Source organism: Nomascus leucogenys, chromosome 7b, assembly GCF_006542625.1.
Source record: "Nomascus leucogenys isolate Asia chromosome 7b, Asia_NLE_v1, whole genome shotgun sequence".
NCBI lineage: Eukaryota > Metazoa > Chordata > Mammalia > Primates > Hylobatidae > Nomascus > Nomascus leucogenys.
The window spans coordinates 57,533,723-57,552,010 of record NC_044387.1 but is presented as its reverse complement, the minus strand read 5'-3'; positions in this window follow the sequence as shown (position 1 = coordinate 57,552,010).

Genomic DNA, 18,288 nt, shown 5'->3' with positions numbered 1-18,288 from the left:
CCTCCTCCTGCCCTAGCAGAGGCCTCAGCTTGAATCCGTCCCTTTGACTTGGGGAAGCACCACCCTGCTTTGGAGGCCAAAAATTTCAATTACGAGGACTTGGTCAAGCCCTGCCCACTCCAGCCAAGAGTCAATGACTGGGGGAGAGGGGAGGGGATGTGAAGAGAGAGTGTCTGGGGCTGGGGGGTGGGTGGGATGCAGAGAAAGAGCCACAGCTGCAGACACAGAGCAATGGGATTGGGGGCCCAGCGGGGGTTAACCAAGCAGAAAACCACCAGCAAGAGGAAAATATGTGCGAAGCATTTTTGTAATTCCTAGCTGATCGGTCCAGCTCCTGCCCAGACGGTCAATGAATCAAAGCCGGATGGGCCCTACCTGTCAGCAGGCTCTTTCCTGGCCCACTCACTCAGGCCCCACCTCCCAGTGAGCCAGCTGGAACACTCCCCATTTCCCTGAAGGACCATCCTTTGCAGATAGCTGAGAAGCGTGCCATAGGCAAGGCCCAGGCACCGACAGCCCGTAGGTCCAGAACTCTCGGCCTCCTCCCCTCCCTGCTTTCCCTGCCCTGTCTCAGACAGGAGCCTCCCCTGCACCTCCTACTGTGGGGGGTTGAATGGTGGCCCCCCAGAAAAGATATAGCTGAGCCTTAATCCCCAGAACGTGACCTTATTTGGAAAAAGAATCTTTGCAGATGTAATTCAGTCAAGGATCTCGAAGTGAGATCATCCTGGATTTCTGGGTGAGCCCTAAATGCAAGGACAAGTGTCATAAGAGACAAAGAAAGGAGAGAAGAGGAGAAGGCCACGTGAAGACAGAGGCTGAGATTGGAGTGATTGGCAGCAAGTCAAGGAAGGCTTAGGGCCACCAAAACCTGGAAGAGACAGGGAAGGCTCCTCCCTCAGAGCCTTGGAGGGAGCACGGCCCTACTGACCCTTTGATTTCTGACTTTTGGCCTCCAGAACTGTGAGAGAATAAATGTCTATTGTTTTAAGCCACTCGGTTTGTGGTAATGTGTTAGGCAGCCTTGGGACATGAACACACCCATATCTTTCCAAGGCCTATATGCCACCTGCACCAAATGTGTCCAAATCAGCCTCCATGTGGCTCCGGCTATTCCCTCCTCTGTGTCCTGGACTCAGCTTGTGCTGCTGCAACAGCCTTCAGACCCATCCCACTGCCTTGAGCCTTCCAGTCTGACCGAACCATCTCCTCACTTCAAAAGCCTTTAAAATTCCTGCTTAAGCTGCTGATGGGGTAAAGCCAACTCCTCCTTGTGGACCTAGTTCCCAGCTTCAAGGCTAAGTTCCTGTGTGCACAACCTGGGCAGCTGCCCAGAGCCCTCATGCAGGAATTCTTAATGGTTTTTCAACCAGCGACCTGGCATTTCCATTTTACAAAGCATGTAGCCTGTTCTGTCCAACGGAACCTCTGGGCTCACCTCCCTCACAACCACTTCCCTCAGGCCGTAGTGGTAGCTTGGAGGTCTGTTAAATGTCACAGAACTTTTGTCTAGACTGCCCTTTTTCCTTTGTTATGTAGAAAATTCTGATCCTTCAAGGTCCTGTTCAAATGTCACCCCATCCATCAAGTGCTCTTTGTCTCTTTCAGGTTTGACTCTCCTAAGTCCATCTGAACTCCAATTGTAGGTTTTTTCTTTCTTTCTTTCTTTTTTTTGAAGACAAGGGTCTCACTGTGTTGCCCAGGCTGGAGTGCAATGGCGTGATCTTGGCTCACTGCAACCTCCACCTCCTGGGTTCAAGTGATTCTCGTGCCTCAGCCTCCCAAGTAGCTGGGAGTACAGGCATGCACCACCACCCCTGGCTAATTTTGTATTTTTAATAGAGAAGGGGTTTTGCCATGTTGGCTAGGCTGGTCTCAAACTCCTGACCTCGAGTGATCCGCCTGCCACTGGCCTCCCAAAGCGCTGGGATTACAGGCGTGAGCCACTTTACCCGGCTAATCGCAGGTTTCTACTGGGCTCTAGAATTCACCAGACTCTCTTTATAGGATCATGTTTCACAAGGACCTACTGTTTATTGGCCCCTACTATGCACAGAGCACATGATATATACTTTATGTAGGAAATAGCAATAACAGCTTCCATGTATTAAATGCCTGTGCCAGGCTACACTAGGTAAAATGAATGCAGCACAGGCCAGCTGTGTCTACACCTCTGGGAGCTTAGAGATGCAGAACATTTTTTGTTTTTTGTTATTTTAGAGACTGGGTCTCGCTCTGTCATGCAGGCTGGAGTGCAGTGACACAATTATAGCTCACTGCAGCCTTGAACTCCTGAGCTCAGGTGATCTTCCCACCTCAGCCTTCCGAGTACCTAGGACTATAGGTGCACACCCCTGGGCCTGGCTAACTTATTTTTGTAGAGATGGGGTCTCACTATGTTGCCCAGGCTGCTCTCAAACTCCTGGCATCAAGTGATCCTCCCACCATGACATCCCAAAATGCTGGGATAAGAGGCGCGAGCCACCACGCCTGGCCAAAATACGGAATCTTGGCCCCGCTTCAGACTGCTGGTTTGGAATCTGCGTTTCACTGCGATTCTCAGGACATTGTTCATTTCATCAGACGAGAGCTGGTGTGCAGCACCCAGCACAGGGCCAGGGCTCTGACACGCTTGGATTTGAATCCTGGCTTTATCTTTTCCAGCTGTGGGAGCTTAGGCAAGTTTCTGAAATTCTCAGTGCCTCAGTTTCCTCATCTGTCACATGATAGCCATTGTAAGAAGCAGATGAGATGATGCCCGCCAGGCTGGGTAAGCAGGCCGGGCAGCAGCTGAATGTCAGTTCCCAGTCTGCCTCCTCCTATGCTGCCCACAGGGCTGTCCATTCTTGATCACCTCTAAAACTCTCATAAGCCCTTCCACATGGAGTAAGGCGAACCCCAGATCTCTTGGAGGCTGCAGAGAAAGTACAGAGATGTGTGGGGGATCTTTCTGTCTCCCCCACCCCAGCCTCCAGAGCCCCCCACTCAGTTCAGCCTCCCGCATTCTCTGCTTGCCTCCCCTCCCCCATTCCCCCCACAGGAGGTCCAGCTTCCCAGCAGCAGGGAACCCCCGAGGGAGGCACTGGAGGAGGGGGAGCTGGGCGTGAGGTCAGCCCCACGTCAGCCCCTTTCCCTTTCCCCACAGTGGTTGGGAAGAGGCCGCTGAGCCGGTGCCAGCCATAGGGGAGGTCTGTCCCTCGCTCCCGGGCCAGACCACAGGCAGCCACACTGGGCTGCAGCCAGGCCGGGGGGAGGTGTACTCAGCCCCCAAGCTCCTCTCTGTCTGGCCCTCGGGACCCCTCCCCGACCCCAGATCCAAGCAGCCGCCAAGGGCTCTTCCAAGCAGGTGAGGTCATTGTCTCCACCAGACCAGCCTGACGCAAGGAAGTCAGCCACCCACGTGGCAGGATTCATGCACCCCAAGTCCTTTCTCCAAACCACCTCCCCTGCTGGCAGCTCTGGGGCCCCCACTTGGTTCCCTCCAAGGGGTCTTCAAGAATTGACCCCAAGCACCTACTGGGGGGAAACAGAGCTGAGTGGGGGAAGGAAGAAACATGGAAAAGACAGATTCCAGGACCACCCTCCAGAGTCCACTTGGGTCCATGAAAAGAACAAGCTCCCGTGGTGACCCCGTGCACAGGCAGTTCGGGGACCTCTGGCTTCGAGCATCGTTTGCTGTCTACGGAACAGCAGGCTGCATCAGCTGGTGTTCATTCTGTGCTCACAGAGATTTTTATCCCGGCTTGGCCAAGACTAACCCTTCCTTCTGCTTTTTAGGCTTTCCCGATAATGCCTGGTACCATTTTGGGTGCCCAGAATGTCTTTGCCAAAGGCCTGGGGAGGTTCGTGGCCTCCAGAGCGGAGGATGAATGCAGATTCCCTGGTGAGTCCTTGAGGATGTTCAAACTTCAGGGAGTCAAAATCAATAGTTCTCGGTCAGAGGCGATCTTGCCTCCAGGGGACATTTTGCGATGCCCCGAGACAGTTTTGGTTGTCTTGCATAACTGTGAGGTGCTGCTGGCATCTAGAGAGTGGAGGTCAGGGGTGCTGCTAAACATGCCTCAATGCACAGGACAGCTCCCCCGCCGCCAAGAATCATTTGGCCCAAAATGTCAGCTGTGCCAAGGCTGAGAAGCCCTGGTCAAAGGAATCCATCAATTAACCTACCACCTCTCAGCATCTCTCACCTGCTCTCTGACTATGGTGATAAAGAAGACGGCTGGCACGGTGGCTCATGCCTGTAATCCCAGCACTTTGGGAGGCCGAGGCGGCGGATCACGTGGTCAAGAGATCGAGACCATCCTGGCCAACATGGTGAAACCCCATCTCTACTAAAAATACAAAAAGTAGCTGGGTGTGGTGGCACGTACCTGTAGTCCCAGCTACTCGGGAGGCTGAGACAGGAGAATCGCTTGAACCCGGGAGGCGGGGGTTGCAGTGAACTGAGATCATGCCACTGTACTCCAGCCTAGTGACAGAGCGAGACTCCATCTCAAAAAAAAAAAAAAAAAAGAAGAAGAAGACAAGAACAAGAGCCATCTCCCTTGAAACTGACTGTGGGGCTCCTCGGCCTCCGATCCTGTTTGTGTGCGTATATGCGTGCAAACACACTTGCACACGCTCGCGGGACAGCCCAAGAGGCCAATGACAACTGCAAGTTCACACACAGAAGCCTTGGGCAGCCCCTGGAAAGCTCAGATGGTAGGAAGCTAGGAGGCCTTTCCTCCTGGTCTCAGGCAGCCTCCCCCTTGCTGTGCTCTCTGGACACATCCCTTCACCTCTCTGAGCCTTGGTTTTCGTGAAGTGAAGCTGGTGTAAGAGGATGCAGGCTTTAGAGCCAGACTGCCCGGGGTGTGGGTCCTGGTTCTGTCCCTGACCGGCTATGGGAACCAGGACTCCTGATTTTTCTTTTCTGAGTCCCCATTTCCTCGTATGCAAAGTGCGGACCCTGTGTCTCATCTCACAGGGCTTCTGGGAAGACAGATGGGCTAATACAAGGAAGGCACTCTGCCCGGTGTTCCCGTACTGTAGAGCATTCCATAATGGCAGCTTTCTTTCTTGTTACTGCGAGGTTCACAGCAATCTAGTTATGCCCAGGGGTCTGCACACTGCTACCCGCCAGGCTACGGTTGCAGATAAAATACAGGACACTAAAGTTCAAGTTTAACTGGATGTCCTGAATTTTGATTTGCTAAATCCATCCAGCTGCCTGTTTTTGTAAACAAAGCTTTATTGGAACACAGCCACGCCCATTCATTTACATATTGTCTTGGTTATTTTTGTGTGTGTTATAATAGAATCAAGTAGTCATGACAGAGACCTTGATGGTCCATGAAGGCTAAAATAGTTAGTATCTGACCCTTTACAGACAGGTTGCTGAGCCCTGGTCTATATCTGGAAATAATTGCCTGAGGGTGGTGGAGTGTGTGTCTGGGTCCCATGGAGTAAGTGTCCCCTCTTTTGGGTGGTGGGTAGAAGAGAGGTATGCAGAGGAAGGTGGGCACTCTGAGTCACCTTAGGAACACAGCCTGCAGGTGACCAGGCCTGGGGGTCCAGGGGCATGGGTTCTTTCTTTTTTTTCCTTTTTTTTGAGATTGGGTCTTGCTCTGTTGCCCAGGCTGAAGTGCAGTGGCACCATCACAGCTTATTGCAGCCTAGACCTCCTGGGCTCAAGCAATTCTCCAGGGCCTGGGTTCTTGAGCTAATCCTTTGCTGACTTTTTTTTTTTTTTGAGACGGAGTCTCGCTCTATCACCCAGGCTGGAGTGCAGTGGCGTGATCTCGGCTCACTGCAAGCTCTGCCTCCCAGGTTCACGCCATTCTCCTGCCTCAGCCTCTCCGAGTAGCTGGGACTACAGGTGCCCGCCACCACGCCCAGCTAATTTTTTGTATTTTTAGTAGAGACGGGGTTTCACCATGGTCTCGATCTCCTGACCTCGTGATCCGCCCGCCTCGGCCTCCCAAAGTGCTGGGATTACAGGCTTGAGCCACCGCGCCCGGCTCCTTTGCTGACTTTCAAATGACTCTGACAGTCTTTTCTGCAGTTTTTTTTTTTTTTGAGATGGAATCTTGCTCTCTCGCCCAGGCTGGAATGCAGCGGTGCGATCTTGGCTCATCGCAACCTCTGCCTCCTGGGTTCAAGCGATTCTCGTGCCTCAGCCCCCTAAGTAGCTGGGATTACAGGTGTCCACCACCATGCCTGGTTATTATTATTATTATTGTATTTTTAGTATTTTAGTAGAGATGAGGTTTCACCATGTTGGCCAGGCTGGTCTCAAACTCCTGGCCTCAAGTGATCTGGCCACCTCGGCCTCCCAAAGTGCTGGGGTTATAGGTGTAAGCCACTGCACCCAGCCTTTTCCCTAGTTCTTACTTCCTTTGTTTGTTCAACAAATATATATATATATATATATAATTTTTTTTTTTTTGAGACCGAGTCTCGCTCTGTCACCAGGCTGGGAGTGCAGTGGCACAATCTTGGCTCACTGCAACTTCTGCCTCCTGAGTTCAAGTGATTCTCCTGCCTCAGACTCCTGAGTAGCTGGGACTACAGGCACCTGCCACCATGCTCAGCTAATTTTTGTATTTTTAGTAGAGACAGGGTTTCACCATGTTGGCCAGGATGGTCTCGATCTCTTGACCTCGTGATCCACCCGCCTCGGCCTCCCAAAGTGCTGGGATTACAGGCGTGAGCCACCGCGCCCGGCCTGTTCCACAAATATTTACGAACCACCTACTATGTTCTAGATGACGGCTGGATGCAGGTCTCAGTCCTTATGTACACAGGATGGTATCAGTGGGTGACAGAATGCCCTGGAAGAGGATGCTATCGCAGAGCCTGGGGAGGGGCTGATTTAAATGGGTGGGCGGGAAAGTGACATTTGAGCAGATACCTGATGGAGGAGCCTCAGTTTCCCCATCTGCTGTCTCCTCAGGGCTTCCAGGGCTGCTTATGGCAGGAATAGGTTGGCTCTGGCCAAGAGACTGCGTTTCTCCCAAACGCAGAGGGGCCTCCCATCTCACCCTCTGGTCCTCGGAGGGGCTGACACCTGGTGGGGAAGAGGGTGGGGCCATGGAGGTAAGGGGTGAGGAAAGGGGCAGGGAGGAAGGGACTCGTCCTGACAGTGGTCAGCAGCGCCCTCCCTTCCTTCCTGTGTTCCCAGAAGGGGCATCCTGTCCCGAACCCACAGCTGGCCAGGCAGACCTGACCCCAGCCAGAGGGCTGTGCTGCGTGGGCTTCCTGCAGGGTGTAGCTCGGACCCCCTGGATAGCTGGTTGCCCTTGGCAAAATGGGCCAGAGTTTCCCTCCCAGCCTTAGGGAATGGCCTTGGCTGGCCCCTCCAAGCCCCTGACCTGGGTGCCCTTGGAGGTAGGTGACAGCCCAGGCGTGTGGTGGAGGCTGGTGGGGTGACAGCGGTCAATGCATGGCCCCTGAGGCCCCCCTGAATGCTGGCCAGCATCATTTCCTGCTCCACATTTTCTCTTCTGCATAGGAGTTCTCTGGTTCTCTGTAGATGAGTCCCTTCATCGACAGCAATTTTCTGCTGGACTAATCTGGTGAACAAATTGCCAACAATGATGACATGAGGCCCTGTCAGGGGTGCTGGTGGCTCCATGGAAACACCACTAGGTCACACATTTACATTTTAATTGGGGCCTTCAGTGCCCTATGGCAAAGGAGTGACTAATGGAATTTTAGGCACCGGGGAACATGGGGAGTAAGGCGCCTTGAAATACAGCATGTATTTAAAAAATCATCCCTTACAGGTGAATAGGGCTTTGGCATTTACTAACATAAAACTCATCTCATCTCCTTGGCATTCACGGACTTAATTCCATAATAGCTCTACTGGAAAGGCAGTTCTGTTTTTTTTTTCTTTTTTTTTGGAGCAGGATCTTACTCTGATGCCCAGGCTAGAATACAGTGGCACCATCACAACTCACTGCAGTCTGTCTCCTTTTTTTTTTTTTTTTTTTTGAGATGGAGTCTCGCTCCTGGCGCCCAGGCTGGAGTGCAGTGGCTCAATTTCTGCTCACTGCAACCTCCACCTCCCATGTTCAAGCAATTCTCCTGCCTCAGCTTCCCAAGTAGCTGGGATTACGGGCATGTGCCACCACACCCAGCTAATTTTGTATTTTTAGTAGAGATGAGGTTTCACCACATCGGCCAGGCTGGTCTCAAACTCCTGACCTCAAGTGATTTGCCCACCTTGCCCCCCTAAAGTGCTGAGATTACAGGTGTGAGCCACCACACCCGCCACAACTCATTGCAGTCTTGATCTTCCAGGCTCAAGCAATCCTCCTGCCTTAGCCTCCCCAGTAGCTGACATCACAAGCAGGTACCACACAGCTATTTTTTTTTTAATTTGTAGAGATGGGGCCTCACTATGTTGCCCAGGCCGGGCAGTTCTTATTTTAGACTTTCATTCATGTATTCATTCAGCATCTGGCTCTGTGCCAGGTACTGAACCCCGGGGTGGAAACACAAGATTCCTTCTACAGAGAGGCTATGTGGTTACTGTAATACATAAGATAACTATTGACAAGGAGGAAATGGAGGCCCAGAGAAGTGGTGGGTGCTCTCGCAAAGATCATACCTCCCTACCCAAGCCTTCTCACTCCTGGTCTATACTAGCATTGCCCAAAATACTTCCTCTGTACTAGCATTGCCCAAAGTGAGTTGTGTTGCTCTCCATTCACAAGGCAGTGCACCAGCATTCAAAGAAGAAAACCTGACTTTGCATCAAAAAAGTTTGGGAAACAGTGGATTAAATAAAATGAAAAAGAAGTGTTTGTTGCAGGACTTATCAGAGCCTTAAGGGCAGTCAGGTGGGGACGGAGTATGCAGCATGTCTGTGGATTCTTTGCCAGCAGCTCTTTCAGGACCACATTCCATGGACACTGGGAAAAGCTGACCCAACCACCTCCTTTAACATCTTTTTTCCTTTTTTTGAGACAAAATCTTGCTCTATCTCCCAGGCTAGAGGGCAGTGGTGCTATGTGCGCTCACTGCAGCCTCCACCTCCCAGATTCAAGTGATTCTCTTGCCTCAGCCTCACGAGTAGCTGGGACTACAGGCATGCACCATCATGCCAGGCTAATTTTTGTTTTGTTGTTGTTTTTTTTTTTTTTTGAGATGGAGTCTCGCTCTGTCGCCCAGGCTGGAGTGCAGTGGCGTGATCTCGGCTCACTGCAAGCTCCGCCTCCCGGGTTCACGCCATTCTCCTGCCTCAGCCTCTCTGAGTAGCTGGGACTACAGGCGCCCGCCACCACGCCCGGCTAATTTTTTTTTTGTATTTTTAATAGAAACGGGGTTTCACTGTGGTCTCGATCTCCTGACCTCGTGATCTGCCTGCCTCGGCCTCCCAAAGTGCTGGGATTACAAGCGTGAGCCACCGCGCCCAGCCAGTATTTTTTTTTTCAAAGTAGAGACAGCGTTTCACCATGTTGGCCAGGCTGGTCTTGAACTCCTGGCCTCAAGTGATCCGCCCGCCTTGGCCTCCAAAAGTGCTGGGATTACAGGTGTGAGCCACTGCGCCAGGCCTCCTTTAACATCTTCAGCAGCTTTCTCACAGGCCGCCACCTGCCTAGCAGACGCTGGCTAGATCGTGACTGCAGACCTTTCTCCTCCATCCCCCCAGGTCTCCCCTGTGACTTGGGGTTCTGGAACAGAAGGGGAGTTGACCAGGCACTGCTCCTCCTGCCCTAAATTGCAGCTTCATCCCACACCTGCCAAGCAAAGGGTTGGAGCTAAACTCAGGGTGCATCTTCAGAGGGGTCCCTGCAGAGGCCTCCCCCACTCCTGGCCTCCCAGAGCAATCTTTCTAAAACACAAAGCGGCTGACATAGCTCCTGCTTAAACCAACCGTGGCTCCCTAGTACCTTCAGGACCAAGTTTGAACCTCAGCCTCATTTTCCCCTGGCTTCCTGCTTTCTGCTCCAGCAAAACGGAACTGATTGTGTCCCTGGGACATGCTATGCTCATTCCAGCTTTCCTGGGAAGTCCTTCCCATCCCAGGCATTCCCTCTCACTGGTTTTATTCTTCCTTAGATGTGACTCAACTCAGGTCTCTTTCTTGGGAAAATCCCCCAGGCACTGCCAGGCTGGCCTCTCCCCGACAGTCTAGGAAGTGATCTTGCGAGTGTCCGCCTCTCCAGCAGGACTATAGACTTCCGTTCTTCTCCGCCAGGCCTCAGAGCCACACTGGCGCTCACAAACATATACTGACCCCTATGTGTCAAGACTGTTCTGGACACATGGGCTCCCACGGGGACACCATAAGCCCACAGATAGACTGTGTGACCTTGGGCAAGTTCCTAGAGCTCTCTGTGCCTGTCTTCCTCCTCTGAGGAACAGGCTTACTGTGAGTTGAGAGAGGTTCGGCACAGAACAATGTCTGGCCTGTATGAAACAATGCACGTATTGTGCTATGATGACAATGGTGGCGTTGGCACAAGAATCTTGGGGCACCTGAGGATCCCTGTGTCACTGACTGGCTAGCTTTGGGAAAGAGCCTTTGTCCACCTGAGCCTCAGCATCCTCAACTGCAAAATAAGGTTGTTGAATGGCTGATCCCTGTGTAGGTTCTAATCGTGTCCCCTCTCCAGCCTCCAAGATACACCTACCTCCTGGAACCCGTGAATGTGACCTTATTTGGAAAAAGGGTCTTTGTAGATGTAACTAAGTTAAGGATCTCTAGATGAGATCATCCTGGAATATCTATGTGGGTCCTCAACCCACAGCAGTGTCCTTATAAGACAATGACAAGTGTCCTTACAAGAGAAAGGGAGAGAGAGGCTCGAGGCACGCAGGGGAGAAGGCCAGGTGAGGACAGAGGCAGAGGCTGGGGTGAGGCAGCCATAAGCTCCGGGGCACCCGGAGCCACCCTCCAGAAACCACCTAGAAGAAGCAGGCAAGGATTCTTCCCTACAGCCTTGAGATGGGTGCGGCCCTGCTGGCACCTTGATTTCAGACTTCTGGCCTCCAGAACTGTGAGTGAATAAATGTCTGTTATTTCAAGCCACCCAGTTTGTGGTAATTTATTATGGCAACCACAGGAAACTAATACAACCCCTAAAGGGCTCTGCCAGCTCCAACAAGAACTGATTCAGAGATTCTCACAAATATCAGAAACGTTTCCCGTGGCCAGCCTCAGGGCTCCCGAAACCTAGAAATCGGGCTCTGGAAGGAGAACCCTTATTCCTTCTCTGGGATATTGATCCTGGGACACCAGCCCTCCCTTCTTCATCATTCTGTAATGACCCACAAGTGCTCTTGGCAGTTAGCTGGAGGAATCTTTTGGGATGTTTCCTCATGCCTCTTCCCCTTAGCTCAGGCTGTTCCCTATGAGGAAATGCTGTTCCCTGCGGCCTCCATCTGTTACTTGACTACTCAGCCTCCAGATCAGCCCGGACACTTCCTTCTCAGCAAAACTTCCATTTGCCCCCTCTCCAGCTGCCTGGTAAAGTTAACTCTTGGCCCTTGGTCCTAAGGGCTATGTCTTTATTCATTTTTCTTTTCGTTTTGAGATAGAGTCTTGCTCTGTTGCCCAGGCTGGAGTGCAGTGGTACAATGATCATAGCTCACTATAATCTCAAACTCCTGGGCTCAAGCAATGCTCCCATCTCAGCCTCCCCAGCAGTCGGGATTACAGGCATGTGCCACATGCCTGGCTAATTATTTTAGAGACAAGGTCTCGCTCTGTTGCCCGGGCTGGTCTCAAACTCCTAGTCTCAAGCGATCCTCTTGCCTTGGCCTTCCAAGGGCTGGGGGTTATAGGCATGAGCCACTGTGCCTGGCTCATCTTTCTATTATCACAGTCTAATTCAATCCTGACCCGAGGGCACTCACTCAACCCACGCATGTTCACGGGAATGTGGGCTCCCATCGAAAAGCCCCAGTTTCCAGGTTAAAAGGGCAAGCTCAGCTTTGCTCTGTCTACTCAGTGGATAGCGTGGGAGCCCCTGATAGGGAAGTTGAGAACTCTGGCCTCAGCCACTTGCAAGTGACTCCACCTCTCTGAGCCTCAGTTCCTCAATCAGTAAAAAAAGGAAAGGAATGCATGGCAAACCTCAAAGCGATGAGAAAGTGCTTGTGAGTCTTTTCAGAGCTCCGGCCTTGCCACAGTAGCTCTCCTGAGGCTGTGGCCACTGCTGTCAGGCTGGGACCAGACCTGGGGTGTCTCCACTCAGGGCTCTGTCATCCAAACACCGCAGGGTCTGACCGGGTGTGCTCATGTCCCTGGTCTGTAACCCTTTCTGGGATAATGAGTTCCATAAGTTTATCTTTGCTGGGTACTGTAAATTCCTGTTTACCAAGGGATCCACAGAAATAAACAGAATACTCGGATGACCAGAATTTTCCATCTCAGCATGTTCGAGGATAGCCCGAGTCACAGCTCTCACCCGCAACCTTGCAGAGCCCTGAGGGCATCCTGTAAAGCTGGGATGCGCCTCACCGTTAGGTGGGGTCAGTTACATAATCGCAGATCACGGCAGCCAGGAGGACCTCAGCGAAACCTTGGGAGATTCTAACCAGGCTCTGAGGATCTCTGTGGGGCTGGCAGGTGACTCAGGGCCACTTTGGGAAGGGTTTTTTTTTTTATTGTTCTTTGGGACAGAGAATTGCTCTGTCACCCAGGCTGGGGTGCAGTGCCGCAATTTCAGCAAACTCTGCCTCCTGGGCTCAAACGATCCTCCCGCCTGAGACTCCCGAGTAGCTGGGACTATATAGGCACACACCACTGCACTCTGCTAATTTTCGTATTTATTTTTTGTATAGATGGAGTCTCACCATGCTACCCATGGCTGGTCTCGAACTCTTGGACTCAAGTGATCCACCTGCCGTGGCCTCCCAAAGTGCTGGGATTACAGACATGAGCCACCACTCCTGGCCTTGGGATGGGGTTTTACATATGGGATATTACATGAGATTTTCCTTTAAAAAGCAGGGACTTCTTCTGCTAAAACCAAAATAAAAACACCCAAAAAGCTTGGAAACCGCCAACATAGTTCAAATCTTCATCACTCTACAAAAGAAACCCCACAAAGACAGCCCCACAAAGAGCGGTGGGCTTCCTGCCAGCCCATGCTATGGCTCCCACTTAATCAGAATATTCAGTTAACATGAACGCCCTCCGCCTGACCATTTACCCATGGGACTTCCCTTGTTTCACCTAAAGCGTCCTCCTTCTGGCTTTGAAGACAGAGACCAGGTCGGGTATCTGGGGTTTGATGAACGAGGTTGTGGTCACCCTCATTATCCAGGTCATTTCCTCCTACAGGGGAGGGTCCTGCCCACACGTCCTGCCCCTCGTCCTTCCGGTGGACCCTGTGGGCCTCTGGGTTAGAGACCTGTGCACGGAGGAGCCGGACAGCGGGCTGCTTCCCAGGGGTGCATTCAGGGGACTCGAGGGCTGCAGAGTCAGGCAGCCCCAGCTGACCGGGGCTGGTTCACTGATACCCCTGAGCTGATGTGTCTGCCTCGGTCCCTCAGTACATGTGTGTTGAATCCCTGCTATGTGGGGATCCAGAGTTGAAGAAGAGCCAAGTGGCCCTCCAGGAGCCCAGCGTCCAGTGGGAAGACGGACATGGAGACCTTAGACACTGTGCTGTTTAGGGGAGCACAGGGGTGCTGGAATATAATAAAAGATGGGGTGTGAATGGGATGGGTGGGGGAAGGATGCAGGGAGGGCCTGCAGCGGATGGGAGGGACGCCATCCAGGATGTAAGGAGTTGGAATAAACACGGCCGAGGAGTGGGAGAGGGTTATGTAAGAAGAGGTACCAACCCAGGCAGTTACAACATTAAAGGGCGCGATGTGTCCAAGACTCTTAGCAGTATGCAGTCCACAAGGGCTCAAAAAATGACAGTGACTCTTGTGGTTCCTTGTGTAGAATGACAGAATCCTAGGATCTCAGGGGGTCTTAAAAGTCATCTAAGCCAGAACTTCTTAACTGGGGGCGATTCTGCCCCAGGGCACACTTGACAATGTCTGGAAACATTTTTGGCTTTCACAGTTGGGGATGCTGCTGGCACCTGGCTGTAGACAGCAGGGATGCGGCTGAATATCCTACAATGCCAAGGGCAGCCCCCATCTCCAAGAGCGTGGATCATGCTGAGGTTGAGAAGCCCAGTGCTAGGGTAACCTCCTTTATAGAATCTGCTCCCCTCTGCACTACCTCTTCTACCACCTGGTTGTCAGGCCTGCACTTGAATGCCCCCAGTGATGGGGAGCTCACCAGCCCGCAGGCAACGCATTCTATCTGTAACTGGTTCAGTGTATTCAGAATGCTCCTTTCCATAATGAACTGAATCCCTTCTCCATGTTCCTATAAGCTCCTAGGGCATTTGTCCTTGTTCTACCCTCGGGACCACCCAGAACTAGCCTAATTCAGTTTCTACCTAAAAGGCTTTCAAATATTTGATGGTGTGTTTGTGAATCTTTCCTGCTCCAGCCTGAACACCCTCCATGTGACCCAGGAGGTTTGGCTTGGGGTGTCAGGGTGGTCTCTACCTGTGTGAAAAGCACAGGGACCCCAATTACCCCAGCTTGGCAGCCAACGGGGCCAGAGGAAAGCAAAGAGGTGGGTGGTGATGTCCAGGCCCCAGGAGCCCAACATCCCCATGGTTCTCCTGCCTGCTCCGTGATGCTGCTTCTCCAAGCCTCAGTTTTATTCCCTGTCAAATGGGTATAAGGACACCCACCTGGCCTTTTGCACTCAGCGCTGTGAGGCTCAGAGGAGGTAAGTAATGAGAAGGTGCTTCAGAAAGGTGAAAACACTGCACAAAGAGTGTACATCACCATACAAGAGGTTAATATCATCATGCCCTCGATCCTCCCATCCCTTAGGTCTGCACGGCCAGGTGTTTTCATGCACATTGCTTTGTCTTCCTCCAGTGCACACTCTGTGCTCCCTGATGGCAGAGGGAGAGCAGCACTGGCGGTCCCCATTTTACAGACGAGCAAACTGAGGCTCAGAGACTGCAAATCACACATGGTGGGGCCAAAGGCTGAACTCTCCAAAAAGCCAAAAGGAGACCCCATGACTCCAAATTCAGGACCCATTAGTGCCAGGGCCATGGTGACTTGGGGAAGCCAAGAGAGTATTAGGGCCGAGGAGACAGGAGGCTGGTGGCACCACTGGGGACCGTCACCAGGGCCTGCTCCTCCTCCACACACACTTCTTGTGCCCCCTCGAAGCTGCCTGCGGTTGGGTTCCGCCAGCCTGACGGGTGGCATGGTCGTGGGCCGTGGCCGGTGTGGCCCGCACCCGGGGCACCTGCTTCTCTCTCACACCTACCCTCCTCTCTCACTTCCTCTCGCGGCTTGGGTTTCCTTCCTCCCTTCAAAGCTCACAAGTTCTCTTCTCTAGAGGCCACTTTCTTTTTTTTTCTTGGAATCTGCCCAGGGAGAGACACCTGTGTTTCTGTTTCGATTCCTCCCCAGGCACTTGTGTTTCCTGGGGAGGCCTGGGGGTAGCGGGGACGTGGCCCCTGGGCAGCAGGTCTGGCTCTATGGCCACGAAGGCCATAGAAGCCTCCGCCCCTCTGTCTCCAGGCCCTGACACCTGATGACGTCCCCTCCAACTGATTCCCTGTCCGCCCTCTGTTTGCCCCCCTCACTCCAACCTGAGCCCCAGAGACTCTCAGCCTCAGAGATGGAAGGGCTTTTGTTAGAACCCAGGCCCAGAGAGATGCAAGGGCTTGTTTGAAGAAACACAGGGGGTAGAGGTAGATGTCGGGGGACTGTCCTTCCCAGCACAGCAGGTAGGATTCTCCTCCCTGTCACTCCCCCACCTCCACCCAGAACATTCCCTGAGTAGGCTTCCACCATTTTCACCTGTGACATCTTCTTCTGCCTCTTGCTTTCTTGCCTGACTCATTTTTCAGGACTCTGCCCAATGGCACCTGCTCCAGGAAGCCTTCCTGGATTGCCTTTCCCTTCACCCAAGCTCGCTAGACTGAGAGGTGTCCCTCTCTCTTCCCATAGCACTGTACTAACATGACCTCTTGTGGAAAACTTATTTTCACTCCTGAGCTCAGACACCTGTCCTCAGCCAGCCCTGCTCACCAGGTCGTCTCCCTGCACCCCACCTGTGCCTGCTGTATTATGACAGGAATCGTTTACTTCTCTGTCCTCCCCAACCTGTGAGTTTCTCAAAGCCTGCACCTTCACCCTTTTCTTTTTTCAACAGCTTTATTGAGAGAGAATTCACACACTGTAAAATTCACCCATTTAAAGTGCAGAATTCAGTGGTTTTTAGTGTAATCACTGATATGTGCAACCACAGTCAATTTTAGAACATTCTTACCACTGCAAAAAGAGACCTTGGGCCAGGTGCTCACGCCTGTACTCCCAACACTTTGGGAGGCTAAGGAAGAGGACTGCTTTAGCCCAGGAGTTCAAGACCAGCCTGGGCAACATATGAAGACCCCCATCTCTAAAAAAGAAAAAAAAAAACCAGCCTGGCATGGTGGTGTGTTCCTGTGACTCCAGCTACTCAGGAGGCTGAGGTGGGAGGATGTCTTAAGGCTAGGAGTTGGAGGCTGCAGTGAGCTATGATTGCACCACTGCACTCAGCCTGGGTGACAGAATAAGGCCCTGGAAGGAAGAAAGAAAGAGAGAGAGAGAGAGACAGACAGACAGAGAGAGAGAGAGGAAAGAAGGAAGGAAGGAAGGAAAGAAGGAAGGAAGGAAGGGAGGAAGGGAGGGAGGAAGGAGAGAGAGAGACAAAGAAAAAGAAAGAAAAAGAAAGAGAAAAAGAAAGAAAGAAAGGAGAAAGAGAGAGAGGGAAAGAGAGAAAGAAAGAGGAAGGAAGGAAGGAAAGAAGAGAGGGGGGAAGAAAGAAAGAGAGAGAGGGAAAGAAAGAGAGAGGAAGGAAGGAAGGATGGAAGGAAGAAAGAAAGAAGAAAGAGAGAGAGGGAAAGAGAGAAAGAAAAAGAGAGAAAGAAGAGAGAGGGAAAGAAAGAGAGAGAGGAAGGAAGAAAGAAGAAAGAAAGAAAGAGAAAGAAAAAATGAAAGGAAGAAAGAAAGGAAGGAAGAAAGGAAGAAAGGAAGAAAGAAAGAAAGAAAGAACCTATATCCTTTGGCAATCACCCCCCATGCTCACCCCCAACCACGAGCAACCACTGATCTTTGTGTTTCTATGAATTTTCCTATCCTAGATATTTCATACACGGAATGTCTATATGGAATTACAACATGTGGCCTGTGGGGACTGGCTTCTTTCACCTGCATAGTGTTTGCAAAGTTCATGCATGTTGTAGCATGGGTGGGACTTCATTCCATTTTATGGCTGAATAACATTACACTGTATGGATATTCTACATTTTGTTTTTCCATGTGGGTTGTTTCCACATTTTGCCTGTTATGAATAATGCTGCTATGAACATTCGTGTTCCTGTCTTTGTGTGCGCCTGTGTTTTCCTTTCTCTCAGGTGCATATGGAGGAGTGAGATTTCTGGGTCACGTGGCAACTCTGTCTAATTACTTGAGGAACTGACAGGCTGTTCTGCAGTGGCTGTGCCATTCCACATTCCTGCCAGCAGTGGACAGAGGTTCTGGTTTTTCCACATTCTGGCTGTCTCTCTCATTATGTGACTTTATTATTTATTTATTTTTATTTATTTTTATTTTTTAGAGACAGAGTCTTGCTACGTTGCCCAGGGTGGTCTTGAACTCCTGGCCTCAAGACATCCTCCTGCCTCAGCCTCTCAAAGTGCTGGGATTACAGGCATATACTACCATGCCTGGCCTTATGCGATTTTTTGATTCTAGCCACACCTAGTAGGTATAAAGTGGTGAGTCTTTTTATTTATTTATTTTTTTGAGATGGAATCTCTCTCTGTCACCCAGGCTGGAGTGCAATGGTGCGGCCTCGGCTCACTGCAACCTCTGCCTCCCAGGTTCAAGTGATTCTCCTGCCTCAGTCTCCCGAGTAGCTGGGATTACAGAGGTGTGCCACCACACCTGGCTAATTTTTGTATTTTTAGTAAAGACGAGATTTCACCATGTTGGCCAGGCTGGTCTTGAACTCCTGACCTCAGGTGACCTCCTCACCCTCCTCAGCCTCTCAGAGTGCTGGGATTACAGGTGTGAGCCACTGTGCCTGGCCTAGAAGTGGTGAGTCTTAATTCTTTTATTTGCAGGGGGTGAGGCCTGGCTATGGAACTGTCAATGCAGACCTGGGGCTGGAAGCCCAACTCTTCAGTGCTAGGGGACTTTGGGCAAGGTCCTTTCCTCTCTGCAGGTCTTGCCACTCTCTTCTGTGGAATGGGACCCTGGTAG